We start from the raw sequence: 12,526 nt of genomic DNA, 5'->3' as shown, positions 1-12,526 counted from the left end.
CTTCCCTTTCCTTTGTGAAAAAAAAAAAAAACAGAAGCTGCATCACAGGATTGTTGTTAAGTTTCAAATCAGATAACACATATAAAGAACTTTGCATATCTTAAAAAATGCTATATAAATGCTAGCTATAATTTTGATGATAGTGATAATGAAGATAACAATGGCTTTATCATTAAGAACTTTTTAAAACAAGTTTTCCTTGAACCACATATAACTTGTCAGTCATTTCACGAAATAATCTAAAAAAAACCACAATAACATAGAAAACAGCTTGTGTCCAGAAAAAAATAGAGCAACATTAACAACAGCAGCAACAAAAAAGTATACAGAGGGAAAAGTTGATTTATCAAAGCCCCAGATGTACACAGAAAACATAAAAACAGGTTGAACATGCCAGAAAAACCACCCAGGAAAAAGATAAAGAGAGATGCATTGCAAATTAAGAAATACTCCAAGCATGTATCACAAGCATGATCTGAAGGAAACCAACTGTCACCTACTTTCTACTGAGTGATTAACAGCTCTGAAAGTTGAGCAAATCAAGATGTGGCATACAGTATCTACAAAGATATTTAAACAACATGAAATCTATATTCACACAAATGCAATTATCTAGATAATTGTTCTTATATGAACATCATCTAACTTTCATGTTTAAGTTCCCACCATAGGGAGAAACTGGTATTTCTAGTATTAATAAAGCTCACTTGATTGAAATAGCTGAGTATCCATCCAAAAGTATCATTGGCAGGAAAGTTGGGAGAATCTAGGTTATCTTTATTTTATTTTTCATTGTGACTGTGATCACACATTTTCTCAAAAATCTTTAGTTGGTTCCTTTTACTTAGAAAGCAATCTGAAATCTTAGTTGCACATTGAATGTCTATCTCAACATGACCACCATTTAGCTCTCCATATTACTTTCTGGTACTTTTTATAAGGGCCTTGAATCTAGAAGTAGATGAGAGCTTAGGGACCAGTTAATTTAACTCCTTCATTTGACAAATAAATATTCTAAGGCTCAGAATGGTTAAACGTTTTAACCAATGGTCACCAAGCTGGTAAGAATCAAAATTGTGATTTGAATCCAGATCCTTTGAGAGCAAAGTCATTGCTCTTCTATTATTCCACACTACTTTTGCCTTGCATTCAAACCAAATGATCACTGGATCCAAACATATTACATATATATATATATATTTCCCCCCATGTATCTTTCTAATTCTAAATCTTATTGTTCCTTAAGGATCAGCCTAGCAATTTACTTAGGTAGTTTCCTGAGGCCCAAAGAGAGTTTTAAAAGTTTGTATTTTCATTGCTTCCCTAGCTACAATGATCACTCTTGTAATTCCTTAATACATTTATCAGAGAGATTTATATATTTGAGAAAGTGAATTGTAGCAACACACTACCTACACTTTTTAATTTTAGATAGAATGTCAGCACCTTGAAAGTAGGAATTGTTTCATTTTAAATTTCTGTATACTTAATATTTAGTACAATGCCTGGCAAATAGGAGGTAATTAGTAAGCGCTTACAGTTTGATTGGTTGAGATACATATGCCTTAGTTTCCTAAAAAGATTGTTAGTTTCTTGAAACCAATTCTTGACATAGTGTGTCAGTCACACTTGTAGGATGCACATGTATACCCATGCAAAATAATAAATATTTCCCAGGGTGTTGTTCATAATGCACTTATTTTAAAATGTGACCATGTTGTCATGGTAGTTTCCAATTTTAAAGTTCATCATAATGAATCTAATCAAACCTAAGATTTGAAATTCATTCTAAAATTCAATCTTTTTGCCATAAAATTGCCTATTAAGTCACAGAGAAGTCAAATTTGGTTTTGATGTCAGTACAGACTTTATAACAATCAGACCAAAGTGGAATGAGATGCCTAAAGAGATAGAAAATGGATTTTCCACAACTAGGGATCTTCAAAAAAAGATTAGAGTCCATTTGTTTGATGTGAAAAGGGGAGTTTCTTGATTAGAGGGAATTTGGTTTTGCTCTGAGATCCTTTCTGTTTCTAAGATTCTCTGCTTCATTTGAGTAGGTACATCACTTATTCTTCCCTGAAATTTCTAGACTCTCCTTCCTTCCTCTTCCATTATGTCAGTAAAAGTTTCTCCTTTCACATTCTTTAATATATATATATATATAATATATATATATATGTGTGTGTGTGTGTGTGTATGTGTGTGTGTATGTATATATATAAACATACTCATTCTAATTAATATATTAAGCTATAGCATTTTACAGCACTTTGTTTCCTAAAAAGCTTTACATTAATTCATTTGATCCTGATAACACCCCTATGACATAAGTGGTAAATTATTTTTATCCCCATAAAGTGATGCCTTGATCTTACCTATTTTATGCTTTGGCATGGGATTAAGGATGTTGAAAAGGAATGTGTTAGTTCAAGTAGAAATTTCTAATAATCCTCCTCTTTTACCCACCTGAAGAGTTTGGTTCTGACTTTAGGATGGGTGGAAGTACCAAGTTTGACTCCCTAACCCTACTATTCTTTTTAGGATAATGAGGAAAAGCTACCAGAATCGAAGAAGTAGAAAAACAGAGTTCCTGTTACCATGGGGGATAGAACTCCTGATGCTGAGATGATACATATGAATCATTCAATAACCATGGTGGAGTCAATGTTGCACTGCTGAAATCCACTAAAGCTGTCTGCATAGGCTGATTATCCTTCATACTCCCAACCCTTTCCTCTGTTCTCTAGAGAGGGAAAGTGTGATTTTGGATTTGATAGTCCCCTAGTGTTTGGTAATTTTAACCTTGTTTCTCAAAGGCTTGTTTATCCTTTGACCAGCAAATGTGATGATGCTATTGATCAAAGATTTGGTAAATTGGGTAATATTGTTTCAATGTAACATTGAGTGTGGTGACTGGGAATGTCCTGGAAGGAAAATAGATAGACTTAAAACTGCTATATTTGTCAGAGAGATTTCTCACCGGGGGCTCTGGGATGAAAAGAGAGCTATTAATTCATTTTTATAACTTTTCAGGGCAGAGCAAATACATTCACTGAAGTCTCTGGGCAAATAAGTTAGCAATAGTTGCTGGTCAGCTAACTGGCTAAGCTCATATTATAGTGGACATTTACTATTACCATGAACTTGCTTGAAAATAAAATACTCCTCCAGAGAAGAGACACCGAGAGAGAGGTTAGATAGAAAGTCAGACCCCCAAGGGTGAGAATAACCCAGACCACAAAGGAGGGTGGAGGGGTGAAGAGAGGAGAAGAATTCTGTTTGTCTGCCTCTTTACCTTGTTAGTATATAGTCACCCCACTGATGATTATACCCATTTTATAGATGGTGAAACTGAACCTTAGAATGAGTTGTTAAATTTCTGAGAAGAAATTTAACCCAGGTCTTTCCAATTTCATGCCTTTTTCTTGAACACCTTTCATGGTGTTCAGTGCCTGGCTTACATTTTTTTTTTTTTTATCTCTGTCCTTCATACTTGAGTACCTCAATAAATATGCTGGTGTGCCATCAAACTCTCTGGTCTTATTCTTAAATACACTCTGTATAATATTTCCACTAGGTTTATTGTCTCTGCAATCATACACTCAGGTATATTTCACTCTTTAGACCAGACTTCAGTTTGTAAAGTCTGAGTAGTCTGGCAAAATTCTGAGGAAAAGAAAATGATGACACAGATGACCAGAGGCACTAACTATTCTCGTGTCAAATCTTGTGCTCTGACCCCATCCTTATCCCCAGTCTTAGTAATTAGTAGTCCCACTCCTCTGTCTTCTTTCTTACACAAAAATTGATTGTAATCCTGTGTAATAGTAATAATTTGGAGTATTATGCTGATCACCTCTGCTGATAGTATTCATTTTTCCTATATTACAGAAGATTGTATAGCTCCACCTGATTGTTTACACTTGTGAAAATGCTGTCTTTGTGATTTTATAAATTTTTTGAGTCTATGATTTGCAAATTAAAAGATTCCATGATAGACATTGTATATATATATATATATATATATATATATATATATATATATATATATATAATTAAAATGGAAAAAGGTTAATTAGTATGATTATTGATTCAACCATAGTAAACAGATGATCAAATGAATAGTTATAAACACAAAATTAGTCTAAAAAAGTTAACAATTTTAAGTGATTCCTCTCATAATAAATTCCAAGTATAAATGTTTAATATCTAAACATGTTCTATATACATGAATAGTTTGAAATAGCTTATTTTGCTTAATATTTGAAGTGATAATTTAGAGTTTTCCAAATACTAAAAAAAGGAATAGAAATTAGCATCAATAGTTCATTATCTCCAAATAAATATGACAAAAACTTCTAATAGTAAAATGTTAGAAATTTATTGATTTTAGAAAAAATATTTTTGTTTTGGTACAGATATTTATATAAGAAAAGAAATCGAAGAAAATAAGGTTTTGAATAGAAAACATATTAATGAACAAATGCAATGTGCATATCAACAGAGAGAAAAGGGGACATTATTTTAAAATGCTTTATCAAATTATATCAGAATCATTACAGCAAGATAAAATCAATTTTAAATAATATAAATGGCTACTTTGTTTATGAAAGAAAGATATTAATTATGATGATCTGAGGTATTTGAAGGGTAAGAAGGAACTCTGAAAATTTTACTTACACATTTATTAAAAGTAAATTTATCATTGACTGTTTTCCCACCAAATATTTCTTTCCTAGACTATTCCTCAAAAACATAAGCTGCCATTAATGATGCATTACTTCAGAGTGTTTGGGGTTTAGCTGATTTAAAGTAATGGAATTAAACTGTTAATAAGAAAAGAAAAAGGAAGAAAGCAAGAAAGCAAGAAAGCAAGAAAGGGAGGGAGGGAGGGAGGGAGGAAGGAAGGAAGGAAGGAAGAATGAGAAAGAAGGAAGGAAAAGAAGGTAACATAATAATAATAATAATAATCTAGCATTCTAATGCCTATTATGTTCCAGCAACTGTACCAAGTACAATACTTTACAAATATTATCTCATTTGATCCAAATAAAAACCAGAATGTTATTGAGGTGGGTACCCCATTTTACATTTTTATTCCCATTTTTAAGTTGAGAAAAGTGAAGCAGAGGTTAAATGACTTTCCCAAATCACACAGCTAGTAATTGTCTGATTTATACACTGATTTTAATGAGTCTGAGCCTAGTCTAACACTAATTCTGGGCCAACTAAACCATTTTCTGAGCCATCTAAACAAAGAGTAAATCCAAGTTTAAATGAACAGAATGTAGACATTGGTTAATTTTCTGACAAAGTTGTTATATACATTTTTTCCTCTCTTCAATTCTTTTCCTATTTTTCTGTTTTCCTTTCCTTTCCTTCACTTCCATTTCCTGTCTGTCTGTCTGTCTGTCTCTCTCTCAGATTTTAGATAAGAATTTCAGTTTGATTATGGACATTACACTAGGAATAATAAAATCACAAAATGACATGTAGTATAAAAATTGCATCAAGAAAAAATCAAATCTTAGTGTTCTAGAACATAACTCAAGAGATAAATGACGAATTGGATGGAAGAGAAATTTCTTCTTTCTTTTAAGCTAGTCTTCCAAGTTTAAGCTATGAACGTAGCAGATAAAGAAAATGTGTTCAAACCCCCCATGTATCAAGCAGTAGTGCACAATAATGCATAAAATTATTTATTGCTTTGGAAAATGGAAATGAAATTGATTTTTTTTTTATATTACAATGAGTGAATGAATGTCCTTCTTTTTCTGCACAAGGTGGAATATATATGCATCTACAATGCTCCCAGTAAACTCAAGAATGAACACTGACCAGTACTTATACTCTTCCTTTTCAAATCCCTAACTCATTGTAACTGGATTATAAATGAAGACTTAACAATTGCAAACCCCTTTGCAACCTGATATTATTTTACATTTACAAAGAAATGAATCTGTCAATCAATGAACCTAGGATCCATGGAAAGTAGCATAATTGACCACACCTCCTACCTAAGATCAAGCAACACCCCAGGGTAATAAGCATTTCGTGCAGAAGGCAAATTACTTCCCTTAACTGGGGAATTATAAAAGCATTTATCATCATATCCAGATACTGCTCTTACCTGTTATTGTAACACATCCATTTGCTGTCAGAAGCCTTTGTACTGATGCCCCTAACTTACAAAAAGAAATAGCTGAGTGGTCTTAGTATTTGTATTAAAAGAAAAGAATGCTTATAACTTAAAAGAACAATAGATGTACAGAAGTAGAGATGGCAACAGAGTTGTAATTTTTTTCCCTAAAGGAGAACTCTTTATATGAATTCTACTTTTTTCCTCACCAACATTCTATCTAATTGTTCGATTGTATGATGGTAGAAAGAATGGAACACTTAGGATGTGAATTCAAATCAAAGCTCTACTACTTACTACCTGTGCAAATGCTCAAATCAATAGGCTTTCCAAACCCAAATCTTTATTTGAAACAGAGTTGTTTGGACCAGATGATCTCTAAGGCTGCTCAGGGTTCTAAATCTATGATCCTGTGAATATTACTACAAGGAGGATTTAGGAACTACAAACATTTCTAATTCTTAAGCAAAACCAATAAATTCTCTTAAGAAATTACTTAGTACGCTGGCAAACTATTACATTTGATTTGTCCACTTGATATTTTATATGCATATTGATTTATCACCAGAACGTCTTTTTCTTTTCTTCTTCTTCTTTTTTTTTTTTGTCACCAGACTATCCAAAGAACAGTTTAATTCAATAGTAGGACAAAGTCATCAGAGTGAACTAAGTCTCATTAAGCAGAATCCCTGGACAGCCTAAGACTCCAGATAAATTTACAAGACTTCTATGAAAATAATACAAGGATACTTTATATCTAAATGTCAACTTTTATCATAAAAAAAAAACAAAAAACTCCTAAGATGTTCTATTTAGAAGGAAAGAAAACAAGAATACCTACAAAAAATTAAAATGAATGAATTATACTTTTTTAGTAATGACAAGTTGTGAAATTAATCAAAGCCATGAGTTGAGAAATAAAGTGTCTTTGAGATAACAAGATTGCAAACTTGCCATTATGGGGGATGTCTTAGTGGATTTCCCAATCAAAAAGACCTATGAAAAAGTTGTTTGTTTTTTTTAATTTGTTTCTTTATATATATATGTATATATATACATATATATATGTATATATGTATATATATATATATTTTTATTTTGTTTGTTTCTTTAGATATATATGTGTATACATATACATAAAGAAACAAACAAAATAAAATATATATACACACACACATCTATATATATATATATATATATATATATATACACACACACACACACACACACACACATCTATATATATATATATATATATATAATTTTAGGAGAAGAAGGGGTAGAGAGGTGAAATAGCAAAGCCTGCTCATGAGACTCCAGTAATTATTGGCAATGTGGGCAAGGAAAGCTACTTTATTCTGGTTGTTTTGCCCTTCATGACACAAATCCCAAGGAAAAGGAGCAAGAACATCAAAGGCCTAGATCCAGAATCAGGTTACCTTATAAGGCAAGATCCTCCATGGAGGAAATGGAAACCTAGAGTGTGGTTCAATTCATCCTAATCAAAAGTAAGTATTTTAAGAATAGGAATGTAAAGACAACTGAATTTTGGACATTATAAGGAACATTAAAAACATGGCGGTCCATCTTATATTTGGTATTAGCCATTTCTGTCATTATATTAACAATTTTCTATCAATAGTAAAATACTAATAATGGAGAGGAAGTTTTATATTATAATGTTAAATAAAAGTTCCCATTTGCTTAGCCAGGGAAATAAGGAAATCTTTTGTTTGTTTGTTTGTTTTTCCCTAAGTATGATTTTTTAAGATTATTCCCTCCTTCCTCCATTTTGGTGTAGTCCTTGCTTCTAAACTTCAAAAGGACATGGTCTGGGTTTTTTTTTTGTTTAATCCTTAAGAGTATCTAGCAGCAGCCTTGGATTCTCCCGGTAGAGTTCCTGTAACAGTATCATGCACATGGAAGTTCTTAATAAATACTATTATTAGTAATGATGAAAGCTTTGGAGAAATTAATCAGTGAAGAAAATATATAGCCCAAAGCAAGTAAACAGACATGGCATTCCCCTTCTGTTCATTATTAGAGTAGAGGCTGTTTCCCCCACTGTATGCTGCCACGTCTATTAGAGAAAACAAAACATCCAATGAAAAATTGTAGGGGAAATAATTCAAATGCATTTGACTAGGTGAAGATCATTTTATTATGTACTATGTGATCAAAAACTCTCCCTGCTTTTATGTGTGATTTATTGCATGTCAATATCCTAAACTGTTATAGTGCATTATGTTCCATTGTAGAAAAGAAAAATCATAAAAGGACTTCAAGAAATAAAGGGGGAGTGGGGGTGGGAAACAGGATAGATATGGTTATGAGATCTTACTTTATTTAGAAGCTGTTTTTATCAAATACCAGGGTTTCAATTAGATCAGCTACTTCATTATCTAAAGCAGCACATAAACATTTCCAAGAACAATGGCTGGATGAGAACAAATGATAAGATTAGGTTGCATCCTACCCTGCATTACAGGAGGGTTTACTATTTGATTAAGCAACTGTAATGATCTCTGTTATTTGGGCCCTTTTATTTCTAATAGCTTTCCACACTGTTTCATTTTAGGTAAATATAATAGAATACAATGGGAAAGAGGATTATGTGTCTAATCATTTGATTTATAATGATGAAAAAATAATTGACAGAAATCAACAAATTTTAAAGTAGAATAGAATTGAAAAATCTGTGTTTGATTATGTGTAACAAATTACAGCTAAGGATACAGAGCAAATAATCCATTAAATATCGATAACTTTGTTCTGTCCTTAATGTTAGTGAAATTATAGGGAGGTAAGCCTTTGTATTCTTCATTGCTAGAATCTCCTTAAGGAGGGTGTGGACATGCCCAGGGGCATTTTAAAACCCATTCATACATGGATGACCGAGTCTCATTAATTGGGGATATTTAAGGGTGATTCACTTGTTTTAGGATTTTGTGGATTGGAGAGAGCAGATTAACTCTACTCTAAACCAATAAAAGGCAATCCCTTTCTTCCCTTTGTTGGAAAGGCCTACAAATAAATAGCTAAAACCAAAGCATTTGGTCCTAGTAAAATAATTATATGCCAGGGATTATGTGTGTGTGTATGTGTACAGAGACATACATATATACATATCGTATTGCATCTTACAGTGAGACTTACTAGATACTCATTTTTGAGCCATAGTGATGGGGAGGAAATGTTCCAAACGTTTTTTGTTGTTGTTCAGTTTTTTCAGCATTGACCAACTCTTCATGATCCCATTTAGAATTTTCTTAGCAAAAATATTAATTTATTTGCCATTTCCTTCTCTTAACCCTTTTTTATAAATAGGGAAACTGAGACAAACAAGATTAAATGACTAGTCCAGAGTCACACAGCTTGTGTATATAATCAAATTTAAACTCGGGTCTTGTGACTCCATTAACTCCCCCAAGTTAATATTATTCTTAATTAGATTGCTTTAACTGGCTCCTAATTGGTCAGTCTGTCTCAGATAGCTCCCCACTCCAGTTCACTAGCTACACTGCTGCCAAAATGATTTTCCTTAAGTATTAATAGTCATGACCATGTCTTTCTTTTACTCAATAGGTTCTAGTAGCTCCCAATTGTCTGTAAAATACAATACAAACTTCTCTGTTCAGCTTTTAAAACTATCGGTGTCTTTTTCCAAATCTATCTAGTTAGGATATTCTAGAGGTCAATTAATTGGGCATTTCTGGGGTCCAAAATAGCATTCCATCTTCTATCTCCATGATTTGTCATTTAAAATATAGGTATTTATTTATGTATTGTATATATAATTTTCTCCAGTATCCCTTCCCCTTCATCGGTCTCTTCCATCTCTCTTTCTCTGTCTCTGTCTCTGTCTCTGTCTGTGTCCCTGTCTCTGTCTGCCTGTCTCTGTCTGCCTGTCTCTCTCTCTGTGTCTCTCTCTCTGTCTCTCTCTTTCTCTCTCTCTTTTTCTCTGTCTCTGTCTCTATTTCTCTCTCTCTTTATCTCTTTCTTTGTCTCTCACAAAGTATACATGAATATGTGAATCAATCCTAGAAGAGTAATTCTATAGAATTATAGATATTAATAATTGATATAGATATTGATAATTCTATCAACTTTTACTATTCCGAGTCCCAAGAGGTCTCCCTTCCTCAGGGCTTGTATACAGGTTGCAAATTCGAGAATGGGCTCATTTCTCAAACTCCTAACCTTCAAGTGTCTCACTCTTCTGACTTTTCAAAACAAAGTCATATCCTTTAGCTTTCTTTGCCTCAAACAAATGAATACACATGGAAACAAAGAACCCAGGTCTGTATTCATGAGCTACATATTGGTTCCAGAATGAGAGGGTCCAAGGTCTTCTTGCTTATAGGACTGTCTCTTATCCTAAGTGATCAAGAAGGGAAATTAGTCAGACTAAGAAAAGAGACTCTGTTCAGATAAAACTTTTAAAATGAATCCTCATCCAATCAAAATAAACAAACAAACAAACAAAAAATAAAACTCCTCACCATATGATTAGTAAACCCAAACAAGTTTGTAGAAGGTCTACACATGACAGAAAGTTTCTTCAAGGAATTTTCATTATATATCAATATAACTCAGCAGAATACAGGGCCTTAAATTTCTTTCACATAGGTTAATTGTACCAGTAGCATACTGTGAGGGCTGATAGGATAAGGCTGTCCTACACACATAAATATTACAGCTTCACATAATCTCCCCAATAAGGTCTCAGGAGAGGAGAAATAAGGAAAAGTTGATTGGGTGCTGCATTTGGAGTCAGGAAGCCTTGGTTTCAAATCACATCTGAAACACTTACTGGGTTTGTAATACCAGGTAAGCCATTTAATTTCTCTGGTCCACATTTCACTCCTCTGTAAAGTGAGGGGGTTAAGTGATCACCTCTTAAGGTCCCTCCCAGGTCTAAATCTAAGAGCATCTGAATCCATTGTCAAGTGTTTGAGAATATAGCTTCTTGGAGAGAGAAGGGAAATACCCTGGAGAATATCCTCAAGTTCATGGAGAGACAAAGAATTCATCTTTCCAGAGAAATAAGAGTTTTTTATGAGCAGAACCAGGAGATCATTATATATTTCAACAACGATACTGTATAAGGATGTATTCTGATGGAAGTGGATTTCTTTGACAAAGAGATCTAACTCGGTTTCAATTGATCAATGATGGACAGAAGCAGCTACACCCGAAGAAAGAACACTGGGAAATGAATGTAAACTGCTTACATTTTTGTTTTTCTTCCCGGGTTATTTCTACCTTCTGAATCCAATTCTCCCTGTGCAACAAGAGAACTGTTCGGTTCTGCCCACATATATTGTATCTAGGATATACTGTGACATATTTAACATGTATAGGACTGCTTGCCATCTGGGGGAGGGGGTGGAAGGAGGGAGGGGAAAAATCAGAACAGAAGTGAGTACAAGGGATAATGCTATAAAAAATTACCCTGGCATGGGTTCTGTCAATAAAGTTATAATTATTTTAAAAAGAGAGAGAGAGTTTTTAGACATTACCAGCATCTTGTAGTATGTTGTCCCAGCTCTCAATAGCAAGGGACTTAAAAAGGCCAAGGTTTTTATTGTATCCTGGGCCATCTCTAATAATACTAATCTAAACCCACTGGATCCAAGTGACTCTAGATGAGAGAGTAAGGGTGGGGATTGTATAGGCTTCCCTTACTTAAATCCAGGTCACTTTCCAAGTTATGACATCACCTTCTTGCCTTCATTCATTCTATTGGAAAAAGGACAAACAATAATTGCAATAACAATGGGTTTTGTTGTAAGGAAGCAAAAAACTTTTCACTATTATTATGTCACGTTGGTGCAATGAGGGTGAGTTGACTAAATATCAAATTTATTTCTTTATAGGGGATTTCTAAGACTTCACAGTATCAGTGTAAGGCTGCAGACCTCTATGAGTCAATGGTGTAGATTGTCTTTCTAAAAATTTTATGAATTCAAGAAATTCGGGCAATCCAGACTTCCATAATGGCCTTTACAATTCTGTGAGGTAAATGAAAACAAAAGACCAAAATATAAGGTGTTTTTATCTATGTATCCATCTATCTATCTATCTATGTCTATTTATCTAACTTTTAGGAACTATTTTAAAAGAGGCCACAATTTTTCACTTTGAAATAAGATATTGCATTGCAGCTGGATATATTACAAGTGAAATGGACATATAAGAGGAACTCAAAGTCAAAGTAAAGAGTTTATAATCCATATATAAGTTTGTACATTTTGGGTGGTACAACAAAGGAAGGAGGAAGTACTAGAAAACTTTTCCTAAAGGGGAGTGACATGAAAAGGGGAAAAGGTATAGTAAATGTGGGGAAAAGATAAAAGCCCTCCCAAAGGACAGAAACGAGGT

The sequence above is a fragment of the Sarcophilus harrisii genome, chromosome 3, assembly GCF_902635505.1.
Source record: "Sarcophilus harrisii chromosome 3, mSarHar1.11, whole genome shotgun sequence".
NCBI lineage: Eukaryota > Metazoa > Chordata > Mammalia > Dasyuromorphia > Dasyuridae > Sarcophilus > Sarcophilus harrisii.
This window is presented reverse-complemented; position numbering follows the sequence as displayed.